This window comes from Mixophyes fleayi, chromosome 12 (genome assembly GCF_038048845.1).
Source record: "Mixophyes fleayi isolate aMixFle1 chromosome 12, aMixFle1.hap1, whole genome shotgun sequence".
NCBI classification, from domain to species: Eukaryota; Metazoa; Chordata; class Amphibia; order Anura; family Limnodynastidae; genus Mixophyes; species Mixophyes fleayi.
This window is the reverse complement of record NC_134413.1, coordinates 3112183-3120952: the sequence shown is the minus strand read 5'-3', so window position 1 is coordinate 3120952 and position 8770 is coordinate 3112183.

Here is an 8770-nt window from a genome sequence, read left to right as displayed (position 1 = left end):
TCCGTCTCCATGTATAAAGCTGCAGTGTTCTGACTTGTGGAATTCTGGGTGATGCAGATACTTTGTATCATGTCTTACAACAGGAGAGAAGGAAGAAGTCGAACATCAGAGTATGTCAGTCACAAACAAAGGGCCACGCATCCTAAATATGTCTGCGTACAAGTATCCGTTCTACCCCCCTCCCCCTGCTCTCTATCACATATGTTGTATGGCTTCATTAATAACAGTATAATTAAAACTTCCACAAATAGCTCATTGATCTCCATGGTGAGACACTGTCTGTGCACGTGGATAATTTCTTGCATAGTACTGTCCCAGAGTAGTGATGATAGAGGAGAACAATACTGAGAGTTCTAGTCCTTGGACCAGATATTCTACAAGAAAAAACAAGAAGCCGTCTGGTTATGGACAGTCACCGTTGGTATAAAACACAAGCACTTGTGTATAGTATCACTGCGCGGCACTTGTAACAACAGGAAGATGATTCATCACTGATTATGTTTTAAATTGGTTGAAACTTTGGGGAAAAAAAGTGTAACTGGTTACATTCTGTATGTTATCCATGCATTAAGATGTCACCTTGATACCGCTAATATCCTTATTATGTCCGTCTATATGCACCCACTTGCCAAAAGGAGATTTTGTTTTGCAAGATTAAAATATTGAGATGAGATCTAAGTGGGGAGAAGGTGCATTTGGCAAAATCCGGGCTATAGACGTCCAACTGTGAATAGGCCTTTGTGCAAAGTGAAAAGCTCTTTCACAGTAGTACACAGACATAGCCAATAGCCACACACTATCATAGCCAGAAATATGTGCTTCCAACTTTGTGGCAATGGTTTGGGTAAGACCCCTTCTTTATAATAAACCATGTGCACAAAGCTAGGTCTATTTAAAAAAATTAAATAATAATAATTAAAATAAATGGCCTCCCGGGTTTGGTGTGGAAGACCTTGACTGGCCTGCGCAGAGCCCTGATCTCAGCCCCATCAAACACCTTTGGGATGAATGGGAACACCGACTTATCGCCCAACATGAGTGCCCGTCCCCACCAATGCTCTTGTGGCTGAGTGGATCCTGGCAGCTATGTTCCAAAATCTAGTGGAAATCCTTCACAGAAGAGTGCTAGCGATTAGTTTATAATATTAGCCTTATGAACTGTATATTTATAAATTGTGATACAGTTTCTGGATCCAGCCCCTCAGATCAGCAGTGACTGTTGCACGTTGTCTGCTCAACACAAAGTTGCCCACGTCTCCGGCACAAGACCAACAATGAGGTTTGGCAGACACAGGAGCAGTCTTTAAAAAAATATCAGCTCTGAGCTTGTTGATCCAAAAAAATGTATGAATCTAACAGTTACCGACCTTTAATTTATTCTGATGCGTTTTACAGTTTCAGATCACACAACTTATGAGTGGACTTTCAATTCAAGTTCCCATCCTTGTTAATAAAGGTTCTGTGTGCCTAATAAATAGCTTTTATATTTAATGTGAGCAGGGCTCTTAGAGCACTATACACACGCTCTACCTTCACCATTACAACTCTCCACTCTACAAGCTTTTAATGACATTCATCTGAATAGGATTGTTGTCTCAGAGATGGGTTCTAGTGGGCGTTGGATATTTTTTCTTATTGTGCGCTTTGGCTAAACATCTGAAAATGTGAAGATCTCTTCGTACTATTGCATTTTAAAAGCAGCAAAACGTGGTAATGTAGAGTGTAACCTACATATACTACAATCTTTGTTTCAGAACAGCCTTGAAAGTTGAGACACCATCACTCGGGATCCATAAAGACGTGCTCCAGCCTGCACGTGATTTATCAGAGTGGTTATTGTAGCCTTGCAATAATAGCGCACAATACAGAAAGATGATCTTTGTTGTCCGCTCGCCAACTACTTTGTGTCTTGGTAAAGATGCCAATTTGTTTCATTTACCTAAATATCCTGTAGAGATCTAAATTAATGTTTGTATATGAGACAAGCTCTAGCTGGGCTTGGGGAACAATAGAGAATTACATTATTTACATTATTTTTCAGCATTTGCAAATTTTCACTTTTTGATTTATCAAAGGAAAAGTGGAGGTGTTGCCCATAGCAACCAATCAGATTCCAGTTATGTCACGAGCCGCGGCGGTACGCCGCATCCTGGTGTGAGATAGCAGCTGAGCACGTGCAATGCACTGTTATATTTGTGGCATCGAGTAGGAGGGTGCAGGGACATCCTCCAACTCCAGGGGGAGCCCTCGCATGATTCTATTTGTCATTTATACATGTTCCTGGTTTGTGATATGACCTATGCTAGTTCCCAGCTAGTAATTAATTAGCAGCCTCCTGAGGCTGATTGTCAGCCCTGTCCTCCTCCTTTCTGATTTGTCAATCATAGTATTTAAGGCAGTGAGGACTGGGCCTTACTGCCGGTTATAGTTCCTGCTCTGTTCCCCTTCTCTGCCTTTGGATTGATCTTGCCGTGTATGACCTTGGACCGTGTACTGGACTCTGCTGTATTGCCTGTGACCTCGATCTCTGCCTGTTACCTGGATTCGTTGTTTGTCGCCATCCCTGACCTTTTGCCTGGACTATACCACTGCTGCACCCCTTGACCTTGGCCTGTTTGGACTTTGCTATTCTTCCACCTGGCCCTCGTCTGCGCTGCGGTAGGGTTATAAACTTGTACTACTTTGAGCTTAAGACCTGGGGGCATCCGAGTACCTGTGAGCACGTTCAGCTCTACGGGAAAGGCGGCTGCTATAGGCGAAGACCTCTGTGACCTGTTCTACAAGTTTACGACACTTGTCGTCAGCCCTAACAAGTTGTCACTTATCTGGTACATTCTAGAAAATATGTAGAATCTGGTTGCTATGGGCAACACCTCCACTTTTTCATTTTCGGTTTGATTAATCTCCTTGGGAGTCACAAACTCCCCTTTAGAACCATAGGGCATGTTATAGATAATGTCTGATAATATTTGTTTTTGAGAAAAGAAACATCCTACTGAAATCGCGGACTTGGATTGGGAGTAGAAACTGCCTCGCTAGCATCTTCACTGTATGTTTTAGTCTGCTGTCAATTTGGGTTTTCTTTCAATTTCAGAATTTTGTAAATGGCATAATATTGATATCGGTAAAACAGTACATGCTGCACACTACCATCTGTTTTCAGAGAGACCTTTACATCTGATCCAAGTCCACAAAGCTGATAGTTGAATTGATGGCATTTGTTGCAATGTATTGCAAGCTGAAGCGTGAACGTTTCTTAGTGAAATGATTGCTGTGTTCTTATATTGCTTCAGCTGATAAAACCACATCCATTATGTGTATAAACCTCAGGAAAATAACTATTTCTAATAAAGGGTATTTTTTTTATTTTTAAAGTAGACTTCTACCAGCAAACTGTTAATAGCATTAGTGGGGGGGGTTAAAATATATCTGTCTATTTTGTCAAAACACACCTAATAAAATTAAAACTGGCCTTAGATGTGGGGGATGTATCCAACCGTGCATAAATTAGCTTAGCCAGTCCACATTGCCCCCTATTTTGTCCTGGGCTCAAAGCCACACTGGTCAGGTGACCCAGGGGGATTGTTGGAACACCGATCTGCGTTACGGCCATTGTGGTGAGAAAATTACCAGCAAACTCTTTTCTAAGCCAGTGTGAGGGATTAGGAGATTGACCTGGGAGCCAACTAAAGGCATAAACTGAGATGCGGCTGTGTATAACATGATCAATCAGATCTGCACGCGGCATTTTATTTATACTCCTTAAATTTGTTTGGTAAATGAGTTGCCCTTTTATCATCCTTTTTATGGTTTGTTTACATAGCGCCAATCATTGCGTAGCGCTGTATAGAGAATATCTATTATTTACATCAGTCCCTGCACCGTTGGAGCTTACAGTCTAAATTTCCTAACATGTAAGAAGCTAATAAACGGCAAGTTTTTTGGAATGTGGTAAAGAACCAGAGTACCCGAAGGAAACCCCACATCATTTTACTATTGTCTGCGTGGATTGTCAGTGTCTACTTGATGGGGCTTTTCCCAGCATGCTTTGCCAGTAGATAGCAGCCGATATCTGTCAGGGAATGCTGGGATTTGTAGTTTCACAACACCTGGAGAGTCACAGCTTGGCCAGGCCTGCACTAGGAGCTAGTTCTATGACTGAGGCATAAGTCTTCAAGTGCCTTGTGCCTCACTGATGCTCATAGTGTATTAATGACTGCCTTCGCCGTGTGTAGGCCACTGGTCCATTTTAATATCTCACTGCACCAGAATCTGTTTCTCGCCCACCTCGCAGCAAGATGCCAATCTCTCCGATAATGTGTTGTTTTTTTTCTTCACACCCCCATATACAACAGCTTCTTAGCCTTGACTGCAAACAGATAAACCAGAGTCGTACCATCGCAGTTCATTAAATGAAATCTGCAGTCTTTGAAGGCACGAGTTGAAGAAGTCAGGAGGGCGTAGCCTCATACTTCAGCTGACAAAAATAGGAAAAAAAAAACCTCATTACAGACAGCCTGATCCGTGCTCAGGAAAAATCCGTAGAGGTATCGCCGAGATTGGTTTCCAAATGAAAAATAGAAGCGTGTCATGACCGTCCTTACGTTTTATCACTGATGACAAGTTCATGATGAAGGTAGAATAACTGTGTACGTTCCACCGCAGCGACCACTGGAGGGCAGCATTGCCACACGCCAGTCCAGGCCCATCTTCCCCGTTCAGATGCCGTCTATTGTTTCTGGTAGGGAGTTGAGAATGGAGCACAATGGCTGAAATAAATGGAGGTCATCCACTCAGAAGGTTCAATTCGCACACAGTCGTTTGTGTTAAAAGAAACATCTCCATTTACTATCTGCTCTAAACAGATTGGCTGCAACAATGGATGGCTTAAGAACTCCTCTCCTTTTTTATATTTTTTTTTTATTCTGAAGCAACATCCATCTGAGTGGTTGGACGAGGTCTAGGTCAACACCAGGGGGGAGGGAGGAAAGATTAAAAGAAATCCAGAGAGATATTTTAAGATTGAAACAGGTCCTTCTAGTGCATTGCCATTATAACTACTTTTTTTTTAATGACCACAGTAATAGAGTTATTGACTCATCTATACTTCACGTCTTGCTCCCATTCTTGTCATTTTCTTGCTCTGGCAGCTGAAGGAGACTCGGGACATGAGTCGGTTGTTCTGTGATGAATCTCATGGTGGAACTCTTGTCACTTGGCGTCATCAACCAGAGAGAGGGGAATAAACTGACATCTTTTCTCTCCAATTCTCTAGGACCCAGTAAACTGGGCTGCATACCAAGGGACGGAGGGAAACGTTCTCTTTTGCTGGTAGACAGAAATGTAGGATTATTTTTTATTTAGTACAAAACAGCAAAACTATAGAACTGTTACTTTTAATAGCAAACTTATGTTATAGGCGTCGTAAGCTCAGGGTACAAAGATAACGTCTCCAAGGAAGGTATAGGAAGATCAGTGGAAATTATGTGTCGTATTTATACAGAGTTGAGTAACTCCATGAAATTTGCTGAAATTATATATTGACATTATACATACCCCTCAGGCTGTCCCCCGGATCAGGACTTCTGTCCCGAATCCAGCACTTTGGGGGCACCCTTTGTAGTGATGTGGGTATGCCCTGTTTAGGCGTTAACAGGCACATTGTTCTGCTAAAAATTGGGAGGAGAGATCCAGGTAAAAATCTTTCAGGGGTTGTGAAAAAATGTTCCACCTTAAGAGAACTTTAATTTATTGGCTTGCACATTCTTGTAAATAGTTTTTTCTCTCTTGCATCTGTCTGTGCTTTTTACCATTTTCCTACTATCATCAGGCAGAGTGTCTTTTATTTCCCTTAGAGATAACACAAAGTTGCTACTTAGATACAAATGTATCAATCCAGAGAACAGGGCACGGTTGTCTGGTATCCCAGGCAATGCAATAAAGTTCTCTGCCTCACAATACTAAGGCTAAAGAGCACAGAAGAGATAGCAAGACAAAGCAATGTATTTACTAAAGACTACAGGAGAATGTGAGGATGTCTATATAGTAAAATCATCTAAAGTGGACAATTGGACAAATGCACATTTTTGGTTCAGGTTATTAAAACCAGCCATTGCCTCTTGATCGCTTGGAGTGTCTGTGAAATTAGTTATCTATTTTTCCAGCACATGTTAGCATCTGTTATCGCTGTACCCATCTTGACTACATTGTAGTTAGGAAATATTATTAAATGCTCATTCAAGACAACATCATCTCATCAACACTGGAGATTGAGTTTCACAGTTGTAGAATTCTGGAGAGAAAATAAAAAAAACACATTGATGTTAAAAGCAAAATTCCCACAGAATACAATGTAATTGCATTCACAAGTGGGAACATTTGATTAATATCTCCCACCACATCTGAATGGATTTGATTAATGTTCACACCCGGTGAAGGCTCAGGGATTATAAAGGTGGCGGTTTATGTATCGTAATGTATATCTATTTTATTGTGTCAGCTCCTGAGAGTCGGAACATTGATAACCTGGTTATCCCATCAGTGCCAACAAATTGCATTTTTGCATCAGGGCTCATGGGTAAAAATTCTAAATAAAAACAATTCTGCTTTTACTTGTCTGTGATGGGCAATATCATTCTTTATTAACAGATAAAGGCTCACCTCCACCTGGAGACAATACAAGAGGGCGTCCATGTGACTGCCATACAAGACTGAGAGCATCCTAGTGACCGCCATACAACACAAAGAACATCCTAGTGACCCCAATACAAGACAGAGAGCATCCTAGTGACCCCAATACAAGACAGAGCATCCTAGTGACCCCAATACAAGACAGAGAGCATCCTAGCGACCGCCATGCAAGACAGAGAGCATCCTAGTGACCCCAATACAAGACAGAGAGCATCCTAGTGACCTCAATACAAGACAGAGAGCATCCTAGTGACCCCAATACAAGACAGAGAGCATCCTAGCGACCGCCATGCAAGACAGAGAGCATCCTAGTGACCCCAATACAAAACAGAGAGCATCCTAGTGACCCCAATACAAGACAGAGAGCATCCTAGTGACCCCAATACAAGACAGAGAGCATCCTAGCGACCGCCATGCAAGACAGAGAGCATCCTAGTGACCGCCATACAACACAAAGAACATCCTAGTGACTGTCATACAAGATAGAGGGCATCCTAGCGACCGCCATGCAAGACAGAGAGCATCCTAGTGACCCCAATACAAGACAGAGAGCATCCTAGTGACCCCAATACAAGACAGAGAGCATCCTAGCGACCGCCATGCAAGACAGAGAGCATCCTAGTGACCCCAATACAAGACAGAGAGCATCCTAGTGACCCCAATACAAGACAGAGAGCATCCTAGTGACCCCAATACAAGACAGAGAGCATCCTAGTGACCCCAATACAAGACAGAGAGCATCCTAGCGACCGCCATGCAAGACAGAGAGCATCCTAGTGACCCCAATACAAGACAGAGAGCATCCTAGTGACCCCAATACAAGACAGAGAGCATCCTAGTGACCCCAATACAAGACAGAGAGCATCCTAGTGACCGCCATAAAAATATTTTTCATAAAGATAAACACATGAATTAAATTAAGATGGAAACTGAAAGAAATGGTTGATATAGTAACCTTTTCTCATTCATTAGCACATGATGACTACATGATATTCTATTCCAGAACAACTTGCATTTCAATTCATGAACCTCCTAATTGTTTCCTTTCTTGCTATTGCTGCAGCCGTTCCTTGGTGCTAGTGGCAATCTATGCAAATGATCAACCAGGAGAAAATCAAGGTCAAAACAGGCACAAAGGTCAGGGCAGGCAGCAGTAACAATGGACAGGTGAAGGTCAATAATGTATCCAATAGACAATAACAGCCAGGGTAGGAAGCAAAAACCTTTAATGAGTGTCTAAGTGATTCCAGGCCTGGATGATCACTCTATAAAGACGCCCTTTAGCGTATTAGACACATTTCAGGATCCATTCAGTTGTTGTCTTCGGCTGGGACATTAAACTATTCATGGTTCACTAGAATTTCCACAGTGATATTTGTGTTTTGTCTGTCTTCAAATTTAGGATCATTGTTCACAAATAAATTGCTCTAGAGAGTTTCTGATCCCAGGCCTGATCTAATGGGACTTTCATAGCTACGAAAACATTCTTTGGTATTCCAACGATTCTCTGACGGAAGGATGTGGGGACTGTAGTTGTGGCAGGTGTATGATGAACCAAATTCCTTTGTGAGGCTCTCCTGTAAAAAAGAGCAAAGTTTTCAAAACTGTTGAGTGAAATATTCGACTCATGCTAAACGTTTCACCGGCAGCTCTAAGGGGCACATTTATCAATATTCACATAAAGTGAAAAGTAGTTTTCAATCCTTATCGCAATGATAAGGATTGAACTACTGCTCACATTTATGTACAGCTCTGCACAGAAACAGCAGTTCCGAAAAACTGCTGTTTCAGTGATAAAAAAAATCATACTTACCCCCCTCTTCGGAAGCGCTGTCTCCGGGTCTTCTCTTCACTCTTCAATTACGCATGTCCAGTTCCAAGAACTGGACATGCGCACACAGATCCCCTCTCTGTCGTTGCAGAGAGAGCTCGCTGAGTGACAGGGAGGGATCATGTGATCAGTGACAGGAAGGGATCATGTGATCAGTGACAGGGAGGGATCATGCGATCCCTCCACACATGCGCTGTCCAGCTCTGCTCTTCGGAGCAGAGCTGACAGCATTAGATTTCTTCCATTCTG